We start from the raw sequence: 12438 nt of genomic DNA, 5'->3' as shown, positions 1-12438 counted from the left end.
TTATAGATGATTTGAACATGATGTGTGAAAAATGCTAATACCAGTACCATGTTAAATAGAATTTCTTCCACAAATGCTAAAGCAATAAACAGTGCCATGAAACAAAACCATATCATAGATTGCAGTCATACCTTGTCAAATCAAATCAAATTTTATGTCACATACACATGGTTAGCAGATGTTAATGCGAGTGTAGCGAAATGCTTGTGCTTCTAGTTCTGACAATGCAGTAATAACCAACGAGTAATCTAACCGAACAATTCCACAACTACTACCTTATACACACAAGTGTAAAGGGATAAAGAATATGTACATAAAGATATATGAATAAGTGATGGTACAGAACGGCATAGACAAGATGCAGTAGATGGTATCGAGTACAGTATATACATATGAGATGAGTAGTGTAGGGTATATAAACATAAAGTGGCATAGTTAAGTGGCTAGTGATACATGTATTACATATAGATGGCAAGATGCAGTAGATGATATAGAGTACAGTATATACATTATATTAAGTGGCATTGTTTAAAGTGGCTAGTGATACATTATTGATCAATTCCCAATCAATTTCCGTTATTAAAGTGAGCTGGAGTGGAGTCAGTATGTTGGCAGCAGCCACTCAATGTTAGTGGTGGCTGTTTAACAGTCTGATGGCCTTGAGATAGAAGCTGTTCTTCAGTCTCTCGGTCCCTGCTTTGATGCACCTGTACTGACCTCGCCTTCTGGATGATAACGGGGTGAACAGGCAGTGGCTCGGGTGGTTGTTGTCCTTGATGATCTTTATGGCCTTCCTGTGACATCCGGTGGTGTAGGTGTCCTGGAGGGCAGGTAGTTTGCCCCCAGTGATGCGTTGTGCAGACCCCACTACCCTCTGGAGAGCCTTCCAGTTGTGGGCGGAGCAGTTGCCGTACCAGGCGGTGATACAGCCCGACAGGATGCTCTCAATTGTGCATCTGTAGAAGTTTGTGAGTGCTTTTGGTGACAAGCCAAATTTCTTCAGCCTCCTGCGGTTGAAGAGGCGCTGCTGCGCCTTCTTCACAACGCTGTCTGTGTGGGTGGACCAATTCAGTTTGTCCGTGATGTGTACGCCGAGGAACTTAAAACTTACTACCCTCTCCATTACTGTCCCGTCGATGTGGATAGGGGGGTGCTCCCTCTGCTGTTTCCTGAAGTCCACAATCAACTCCTTTGTTTTGTTGACGTTGAGTGTGAGGTTATTTTCCTGACACCACACTCCGAGGGCCCTCACCTCCTCCCTGTAGGCCGTCTCGTCGTTGTTGGTAATCAAGCCTACCACTGTAGTGTCGTCCGCAAACATGATGATTGAGTTGGAGGCGTGCATGGCCACGCAGTCGTGGGTGAACAGGGAGTACAGGAGAGGGCTCAGAACGCACCCTTGTGGGGCCCCAGTGTTGAGGATCAGCGGGGTGGAGATGTTGTTACCTACCCTCACCACCTGGGGGCGGCCCGTCAGGAAGTCCAGTACGCAGTTGCACAGGGCGGGGTCGAGACCCAGGGATGAGTTTGGAGGGTACTATGGTGTTAATTAAATGCTGAGCTGTAGTCAATGAACAGCATTCTCACATAGGTATTCCTCTTGTCCAGATGGGTTAGGGAAGTGTGCAGTGTCGTTGCGATTGCGTCGTCTTTGGACCTATTGGGGAGGTAAGCAAATTGGAGTGGGTGTATAGACAAGACAGGGTAAGGAAACCAGTATGTCATTTTGTAATTTGAGTGAACTCTTTTTAAAAGCGGCAATCTTTAGTTGGCACAATAACAAAGGGAACTCCCAGCCCCTATTTCAGTAAAAAGCTAAGGGATGGGGCTGGAAAAGCCACTCTCAAATTCATAGACAGAGGTATGGATGCAAGGACTGACCATCCATGATATGAAAATTATAGTTTAAATCATGTTTTGAGGCTATATTGGCCTAGTGTTTGTTGACATTTGCTTTGTTTATGTTATGCTGGTGAATGAGGACCCAAAAGCGACTTAACATAAACAGAGTCTTTATTCCAGTCTTAAACAAAACGATACTCCTGGATATATCTTAGGTGACACCTGCTCACACGCAGCATCTGATGAAGGCAAAAACACGACAGGGCGGAACAAGGACACAGAACAGCAAACATCAAACAATGATCCGACAAGGACAGAAGCGGAAAACAGAGGGAGAAATAGGGACTCTAATCAGAGGGCAAAATAGGGGACAGGTGTGAAAGAGTAAATGAGGTAGTTAGGAGAATGAGGAACAGCTGGGAGCAGGAACGGAACGATAGAGAGAGCAAGAGAGAGAGAGAGAGAGAGGGAGGGGGAGAGAGAGGGATAGAAAGAGGGAAAGAACCAAATAAGACCAGCAGAGGGAAACGAATAGAAGTGAAGCACAGGGACAAGACATGGTAATCAATGACAAAACATGACAGTACCCCCCCACTCACTGAGCGCCTCCTGGCGCACTCGAGGAGGAACCCTGGCGGCAACGGAGGAAATCATCAATCAACGAACGGTCCAGCACGTCCCGAGATGGAACCCAACTCCTCTCCTCAGGACCGTAACCCTCCCAAGCAGTCGCACAGCAACAGGATTGACGACCTGAGAGACACGGAACGGACCAATGAACCGCGGAGTCAACTTGCGAGAAGCTGTCGTAAGGGGAAGGTTACGAGTGGAAAGCCACACTCTCTGACCGCGACAATACCTAGGACTCTTAATCCTACGTTTATTGGCGGCTCTCACAGTCTGCACCCTGTAACGGCAAAGTGCAGACCTGACCCTCCTCCAGGTGCGCTCACAACGTTGGACAAAAACCTGAGCGGAGGGAACGCTGGACTCGGCGAGCTGGGACGAGAACAGAGGAGGCTGGTACCCAAGACTACTCTGAAACGGAGATAGCCCGGTAGCAGACGAAGGAAGCGAGTTGTGAGCATATTCTGCCCAAGGGAGCTGTTCTGCCCAAGACGCAGGGTTACGAAAAGAAAGGCTGCGTAATATGCGACCAATCGTCTGATTGGCCCTTTCTGCTTGACCGTTAGACTGGGGATGAAACCCGGAAGAGAGACTGACGGAAGCACCAATCAAACGACAGAACTCCCTCCAAAACTGTGACGTGAATTGCGGACCTCTGTCAGAAACGGCGTCTAACGGGAGGCCATGAATTCTAAACACATTCTCAATGATGATTTGTGCCGTCTCCTTAGCGGAAGGAAGCTTAGCGAGGGGAATGAAATGTGCCGCCTTAGAGAACCTATCGACAACCGTAAGAATCACAGTCTTCCCCGCAGACAAAGGCAGACCGGTAATAAAGTCTAAGGCGATGTGAGACCATGGTCGAGAAGGAATGGGAAGCGGTCTGAGACGACCGGCAGGAGGAGAGTTACCTGACTTAGTCTGCGCGCAGTCCGAACAAGCAGCCACGAAACGGCGCGTGTCACGCTCCTGAGTAGGCCACCAAAACCGCTGGCGAATAGAAGCAAGCGTACCCCGAACGCCGGGGTGGCCAGCTAACTTGGCAGAGTGAGCCCACTGAAGAACAGCCAGACGAGTAGAGACAGGAACGAACAGAAGGTTACTAGGACAAGCGCGCGGCGACGCAGTGTGAGTGAGCGCTTGCTTTACCTGTCTCTCAATTCCCCAGACAGTCAACCCGACAACACGCCCCTCAGGGAGAATCCCCTCGGGGTCGGTAGAAGCCACAGAAGAACCAAAGAGACGGGATAAGGCATCAGGCTTGGTGTTCTTATTTCCCGGGCGATAAGAAATCACGAACTCGAAACGAGCGAAAAACAACGCCCAACGAGCTTGACGTGCATTAAGTCGTTTGGCAGAACGGATGTACTCAAGGTTCTTATGGTCAGTCCAAACGACAAAAGGGACGGTCGCCCCCTCCAACCACTGTCGCCATTCGCCTAGGGCTAAGCGGATGGCGAGCAGTTCGCGGTTACCCACATCATAGTTGCGTTCCGATGACGACAGGCGATGAGAAAAATAAGCGCAAGGATGGACCTTATCGTCAGAATGGAAGCGCTGGGACAGAATGGCTCCCACGCCCACCTCTGAAGCGTCAACCTCGACAATAAATTGTTTAGTGACGTCAGGAGTAACAAGGATAGGAGCGGACGTAAAACGCTTCTTGAGGAGATCAAAAGCTCCCTGGGCGGAACCGGACCACTTAAAGCACGTCTTGACAGAAGTCAGAGCTGTGAGAGGAGCAGCCACTTGACCGAAATTACGAATGAAACGCCGATAGAAATTAGCGAAACCGAGAAAGCGCTGCAACTCGACACGTGACTTAGGAACGGGCCAATCGCTGACAGCCTGGACCTTAGCGGGATCCATCTGAATGCCTTCAGCGGAAATAACAGAACCGAGAAATGTGACAGAGGAGACATGAAAGGCGCACTTCTCAGCCTTCACGTAGAGACAATTCTCTAAAAGGCGCTGGAGTACACGTCGAACGTGCTGAACATGAATCTCGAGTGACGGTGAAAAAATCAGGATATCGTCAAGGTAAACGAAAACAAAGATGTTCAGCATGTCTCTCAGTACATCATTAACTAATGCCTGAAAGACAGCTGGAGCATTAGCGAGACCGAACGGCAGAACCCGGTATTCAAAATGCCCTAACGGAGTGTTAAACGCCGTTTTCCACTCGTCCCCCTCTCTGATGCGCACGAGATGGTAAGCGTTACGAAGGTCCAACTTAGTAAAGCACCTGGCTCCCTGCAGAATCTCGAAGGCTGACGACATAAGGGGAAGCGGATAACGATTCTTAACCGTTATGTCATTCAGTCCTCGATAATCCACGCATGGACGCAGAGTACCGTCCTTCTTAACAAAAAAAACCCCGCTCCGGCGGGAGAGGAAGAAGGCACCACGGTACCGGCGTCAAGAGAAACAGACAGATAATCCTCGAGAGCCTTACGTTCGGGAGCCGACAGAGAGTATAGTCTACCCCGAGGAGGAGTGGTTCCCGGAAGGAGATCAATACAACAATCATACGACCGGTGAGGAGGAAGGGAGTTGGCTCTGGACCGACTGAAGACCGTGCGCAGATCATGATATTCCTCCGGCACTCCTGTCAAATCACCAGGTTCCTCCTGAGAAGAGGGGACAGAAGAAACAGGGGGGATAGCAGACATTAAACACTTCACATGACAAGAAACGTTCCAGGATAGGATAGAATTACTAGACCAATTTATAGAAGGATTATGACATACTACCCAGGGATGACCCAAAACAACAGGTGTAAAAGGTGAACGAAAAATCAAAAAGGAAATGGTCTCACTGTGGTTACCAGATACTGTGAGGGTTAAAGGTAGTGTCTCACATCTGATACTGGGGAGAAGACTACCATCTAAGGCGAACATGGGCGTGGGCTTCCCTAACTGTCTGAGAGGAATGTCATGCTTCCGAGCCCATGCTTCGTCCATAAAACAACCCTCAGCCCCAGAGTCTATCAAGGCACTGCAGGAAGCAGCTGAACCAGACCAGCGTAGATGAACCGACAATGTAGTACAGGATCTTGATGGAGAGACCTGAGTAGTAGCGCTCACCAGTAGCCCTCCGCTTACTGATGAGCTCTGTCTTTTACTGGACATGAAATAACAAAATGTCCAGCAGAACCGCAATAGAGGCAAAGGCGGTTGGTGATTCTCCGTTCCCTCTCCTTAGTCGAGATGCGAATACCTCCCAGCTGCATGGGCTCAGTCTCTGAGCCGGTGAGAGGAGATGGTTGAGATGCGGAGAGGGGGAACACCGTTAACGCGAGCTCTCCTCCACGAGCTCGGTGACGAAGATCTACCCGTCGTTCTATGCGGATGGCGAGTGCAATCAAAGAGTCCACGCTGGAAGGAACCTCCCGGGAGAGAATCTCATCTTTAACCTTAGCGTGGAGTCCCTCCAGAAAACGAGCGAGCAACGCCGGCTCGTTCCAGTCACTGGAGGCAGCAAGAGTGCGAAACTCTATAGAGTAATCCGTTATGGATCGATCACCTTGACATAGGGAAGCCAGGGCCCTGGAAGCCTCCTTCCCAAAAACTGAACGATCAAAAACCCGTATCATCTCCTCTTTAAAGCTCTGATAATCGTTAGTACACTCAACCCTTGCCTCCCAGATAGCTGTGCCCCACTCCCGAGCCCGACCAGTAAGGAGTGATATGACGTAGGCGATCCGAGCTCTCTCTCTTGAGTATGTGTTGGGCTGGAGAGAAAACACAATATCACACTGGGTGAGAAAGGAGCGGCACTCAGTGGGTTGCCCAGAGTAACATGGTGGGTTATTAACCCTAGGTTCCGAAGACTCGGAAGACCAGGAAGTAGCAGGTGGCACGAGACGAAGACTCTGAAACTGTCCTGAGAGGTTGGAAACCTGAGCGGCCAGGGTCTCAACGGCATGACGAGCAGCAGACAATTCCTGCTCGTGTCTGCCGAGCATTGCTTCCTGGATCTTGATAGCAGTGTTGCGAGAATCCGTAGTCGCTGGGTCCATTGTTGGTCGGATCATTCTGTTATGCTGGTGAATGAGGACCCAAAAGCGACTTAACATAAACAGAGTCTTTATTCCAGTCTTAAACAAAACGATACTCCTGGATATATCTTAGGTGACACCTGCTCACACGCAGCATCTGATGAAGGCAAAAACACGACAGGGCGGAACAAGGACACAGAACAGCAAACATCAAACAATGATCCGACAAGGACAGAAGCGGAAAACAGAGGGAGAAATAGGGACTCTAATCAGAGGGCAAAATAGGGGACAGGTGTGAAAGAGTAAATGAGGTAGTTAGGAGAATGAGGAACAGCTGGGAGCAGGAACGGAACGATAGAGAGAGCGAGAGAGAGAGAGAGAGAGAGGGAGGGGGAGAGAGAGGGATAGAAAGAGGGAAAGAACCAAATAAGACCAGCAGAGGGAAACGAATAGAAGGGAAGCACAGGGACAAGACATGGTAATCAATGACAAAACATGACAGTTTACAAACATCGGCGTAAAACAAGCTTACATTTTGGGTTCTGATGAGGTATGACAGTTTAACTGAGCTCATGATGCATTTTATAAATGTGTATTCTTCAAATATTTAATTATAGAATAAATAATGGATGTAACAACTGCAGATTGCCCTTTTTCCCCATATTAGATAAAATGTTAGAATTTTCCTGACAGTCTGCTTAATTTGTTACATTAGGCATGCACCGTTTATGTAACGTGTCAACTCCAATTCTAAGAGGGGAAAGTCTGTTTCATATTGAAGAAAAATGCCTGTTGTGACACTTGTTTTTATGGAGACTTTTTGTACAGAAAATCGCAACATGCTTTACTCGTCTTCACCAGGAGATTGTTGGATGTTCTTCTTTTTGGCAAGATATGTTCAAAATTCCCACTTGGATTAAGCGGAGTATTCATGCAGTAATGGGTCGAGGTGTGGAAACAGGCATAGCTACATATTTTAGATATTTAAAATAATTGAAATTGTGAAATAAAGACAATTCCTTATAAGAATATTTGCCCCAAATGACGAAGTCCATCAGGAAAACTAATCACCCAACACGCGGAGACCCTGCATGCTGTTGGACCAGCCTTGAGATGGAGCAGGAAGGGTTGCCCTGTGGCTCAAAATCCGGTTTTAACAGCGACAAGAAAAGTGTGGCCTACAGTTCTGATGGAAAGAATTACAACTTCCATCGCAGCCTGGAAATATTACATTTGGACGTCGTAGGTGAGTTTAACCTCTGAAAACTACATTGTGTGTGTCCTGTCCTCCCCGAAGCCTGTTTTGCAGACCACAGTGATATCCTCAAGTTGAACTTCCCCGTCATCTCCTGTTGTCCTCAGACAATGATGGACGTCGAATACTAACTTTTATCACCGGTGACCTGACTGATTTTGAGCCACTTCATGTAAAGTGTAGGACCTATTTCTCATGAGCTGAAATAAAAGGTCCCAGAAATGTTCCACACTCACAAAAAACACATGTATCTCAAATTTACTTCCCAAAAACTGTGTTTACATCCCTGTTAGTGAGCATTTATCATTTACAAAGATAATCCATGCACCTGACAGGTGTGACATATCAATAAACTGATTAAACAGCATGCTCATTACACAGGTGCACCTTGTGCTGTGGACAATAAAAGGCCACTTTAAAATGTGCAATTTTGTCACACAACACAATGCCACAGATATCTGAAGTTTTGAGGGAGCGGGCAATTGGCATGCTAACTGCAGGAATGTCCAACAGAGCTGTTGCCAGATAATTGAATGTTAATTTCTCTACCATAAGCCGCCTCCAACCTCGTTTTCGAGAATTTGGCAGTACGTCCAACCGGCCTCACAAACCACAGACCAGGTGTATGGCATCATGTGGGCAAGCGCTTTGCAGATGTCAACATTGAACAGAGTGCCCCTTTTTTTACTTTAGTTTATTTGGTAAATATTTTCTTAACTCTTCTTGAACTGCACTGTTTGTTAAGGGCTTGTACGTAAGCATTTTACGGTAAGGTCTACACTTGTTGTATTCGGCGCATGTGACAAATAAAGTTTGATTTGATGGTGGTGGTGGGGTTATGGTATGGGTAGGCATAAGCTACGGACAATGAACACAATTGCATTTTATTGATGGCAATTTGAATGCAGAGATACCGTGACGAGATCCTGAGGCCCATTGTCGTGCCATTCATCTGCCGGCATCACCTCATGCTTCAGCATGATAATGCACGTCCCCATGTCACAAGGATCTGTACACAACTCCTGGAAGCTGAAAATGTCCCAGTTCTTCCATGGCCTGCATACATACCAGACATGTCACCCATTGAGAGCATGTTTGGGATGCTCTGGATCGACGTGTTTGACAGTGTGTTCCAGTTGCCGCAAATATCCATCAACTTCGCACAGCCATTGAAGAGGAGTGGGACAACATTCCACAGACCACAATCAACAGCCTGATCAACTCTATGCGAAGGAGATGTGTCGTGCTGCATGAGGCAAATGGTGGTTACCAGATACTGACTGGTTTTCTGACCACGCCCCTATTTTTTCAGTTATCTGACCACCATATGCACATCTGTATTCCCAGTCATGTGAAATCCATAGATTAAGGCCTAATTAATTTATTTCAATTGATTGATTCCCTTACAGTGCATTCAGAAAATATTCAGACCCCTTCCCTTTTTCCACATTATGTTACGTTACAGCCTGATTCAAAAATGTATTAAATAAAAATCCTCAACAATCTACACATGATCTACACATGGTGTTTCTCTGCTAAGTTCAGACTTGTGCTAATTGATGTTCTAAGTGTGTGCTGATAACAAAGCCCACCTTTGATACTGTTTGCAGCAAGTGATGGAATACCAGTATGCTGTCCAAAGATGCTTGTCAGTGGGCGATGATCTGTAAGAAGGATGAACTTCCTCCCGTACAGATATCGGTGAGACTTATGAACTCCAAAAACCATGCCTAGGGCTTTGCATTCTATCTGTGCATAGTTACTTTATGCTTTGTCCTTTGTCCTCATCAGCGATTGGCTTCTCTTCACCTGGAAGCATGATATGGGACACGACTGCACCCACACCATATGGACTAGCATCACAAGCTAGTTGGATGGGCAATGACGGGTCAAAGTGTGTCAATGCCTCAGAAGTGTTTCCTTGATTTTCACAGATGCTTCCTCGCATTGTTCTGTCCATTTCCATGTTTTGTCCTGAAAATGGAACTGATGCAGTGGCTTCAGCTTCATTGCTAAGCTCGGGATAAAGCGTTCGTAGTATTTCAGTAACCCCAGGAAAGAACGTAGTTGGCTAATGTTCTGAGGAGTTGGGGCATCCAAGACAGCCTTGACCTTGGACGGAGCCTTGTGAAGGCCTGTGGCATCGACGATGTGTCCAAGGTATTCAACCGAAAGAATGTACGTGTCCTTACGAATTCGTAGTCCTTTTTAGGTTGCTTCCAAGTTCTGGAGATGGTCGTCTTTTCCAGTAACGAGGATGTCATCCAGGTAGCATTGTACTCATGGCAATCTACTGAAGCTCTGGTCCATTGCCCTCTGGAACAGAGGTGGTGCAGTTGTGATTCCAAATGGTAGACAGCACCTGAAGAGCTCCTTGTGTGTCAGGACGGTCAGCAGTCTCCACATATCCTGATTCCACCATTCTTTTTAAGGACTGGTATGAAGGGTTTAGCCCATTTACTCACACTGACCAGCTCCAGTACTTTGTTCTTGATTATTGCTAAACTTCATTGTAATGTATTTCATGCTGCCCAGCTCTCCATTAAAGACTTGTCCATGTTTCTTTAAGATGGCATGTATGTGTGTGTCTCCATGTGTCATTGTACAAACTGATGGCCAGTAAGTCCAGTGTGATTTTCTCCAGCCACAAACGTCTCAGTAGTGATGGATAGTCTCCTTTCACGACAGTGGCAGCTTTCAGTTTGTCCACTTAACTGAACTGTGACATCAGTGATGCCTTTCACGGTGACAGATTCACCTGTGTAATTCTTTAGTACGATGTGTGCTGGCTGAAGTGGAAGGTGTTTGTGTCTTTTTGTAGACTTCTGTCTGACATGAGATACAGCTACCCCTGTGTCAATCTCTATAAGATCCGACAGCCCCTCTAGCAAGGAAGAGACATAGTAACCGTGTGGGCCCCCCACCAACAGCCAGTATATTCAGTGTGACTTCCACGTCTGAGTCACTCACCTACTTTTTTTGTTATTGGAATGTCTCTTTCTTGATTTCAGTCTTTGAGGTTTTCTCTGAGCTCTTTTTGTTTCTGCAGGCTCATTCGATGTGGCCCTTTTTTCCACAGGCTCTGTAATTCATGACCTTACACCTGATGCCTTGCTTTGCCACAGTGGAAGCATGTGCCTTGATTTCCCTGTCTCAGATTTTCAGTTGAAACTCGGCACTCATCCTGATGAACCCATCTGCTGAGCCTCTTTAGCAGCTAGTTCCATTGGCAAGATTACTTTCAGTCAATATTCTCTTTTGTGTAGCTTCACTCTGTAGCTCACATACTAGTCTGTCTCTAATGGGGTTATTTAGAACATCTTTAAACTCAGTGCTCTGATTCTCCTTCTTCCACACCTCTCCTGTGGAACCTAAACCTTTCAGTACTAACTAGTGATTTTGGTGAAAAGTGTTCTTTTAGCAACATCAACAGGGTTAAGCTTTTGGAAAGGTATTTCATTTTTGCTGTCTCTGATAGTGGGGTTTGTGACGCAGCAGGGGAGGTAAGTGCTATGTCTTGTGGATTTCATAACCATGTCTATATAACAATTCAATAATGATGAGACGATTGACCGGAATTCAGTTCAACAATTTTATCTAGAACGTGATCATCTACAACATTCAACACCCATGATGCTCCGCACACACAATCAAGGTAAGTACAGAGGTACGGAAGGTACAGTACAACCTTAATATACAACAGTTTGGAGAGAGATACTGGGAAGAAAGAAGGGAGGAGGATGAGTGGTTTCCCAGAAACTCTACAATAGTGTTCTTTGGATGATTCCCATGAAGGCAAATGTGATGCAAATATCAAGAAAATTTACTTTTGTTGTTGTTGTGAAGTCCGTATTGGAGTGTAGTACAACACTGACCCTGTTAAGAGGTTTGGACCTCTCGGCCTAAGTCCTAGACTAACAGATACGGGGTTAACCACCAAGTTTGCTGCGTTGGTGGTAGAAGTATGATGCTGTTACAGTGGGGTGACTGGAAGTTGGAGGTAAGGATGACAGTGGTCTTGGGCGCTGCGTTCAGGTTGCAGTCTCCCCGGCGGTGTGGATTCGAATCCCATTTCTGACATTGCTGGGACAGCATTTAGCCTAGATACTATGGATTGTACTCAAGCACATACTCAAATGTTTTTGAAGTTAGCTGCTTTTGTAGTTTCGATTTTTTAAATATTTTTATTCTTATAATTTTAGTATGCATTTTTCACTGCTCAACCCTTATGGTGGTTTGAGATTCACCAGACACCTCAATTGGTGGGTCACAAAGTAAAAAGTTAAACAGGCGGGCTAGCAACTGAAGGTTTGCCAGTTTGAATCCCAACAGGAATAGTTGAATAGTTGAATAGATCTCAACATAATGGAATGCTTGGCCTGGTTCTGTATGTCTTTTAGTGAAACAAAAATTTTATAAGAATTATGTTTTGGAAGACAATGAGGTCAGGCTTTTTTACGAGTCGCAATGCAACTCTCAGCTCAACAAGCAGTGTTCTCACAGTTATGAACCCCTTAAACCCACTTTTGTTGGATATGCTCTGTACACTCCAGTAGTTTCATATTATTACAGTGAAGGGATTTCTATAATAAGCAAAGTACTGTTTTATTGGAAACCTATTACAGTCCAGATGTTGATCCTGGGTTTGAACTGTGAAACCTAGCTATCTGTTGCATTTGCCATCCAATGTTTTTGTACACATAGGCTGTTTCCT

The sequence above is a fragment of the Salvelinus fontinalis genome, chromosome 12, assembly GCF_029448725.1.
Source record: "Salvelinus fontinalis isolate EN_2023a chromosome 12, ASM2944872v1, whole genome shotgun sequence".
NCBI classification, from domain to species: Eukaryota; Metazoa; Chordata; class Actinopteri; order Salmoniformes; family Salmonidae; genus Salvelinus; species Salvelinus fontinalis.
Note: the sequence above shows the minus strand (reverse complement) of the source record.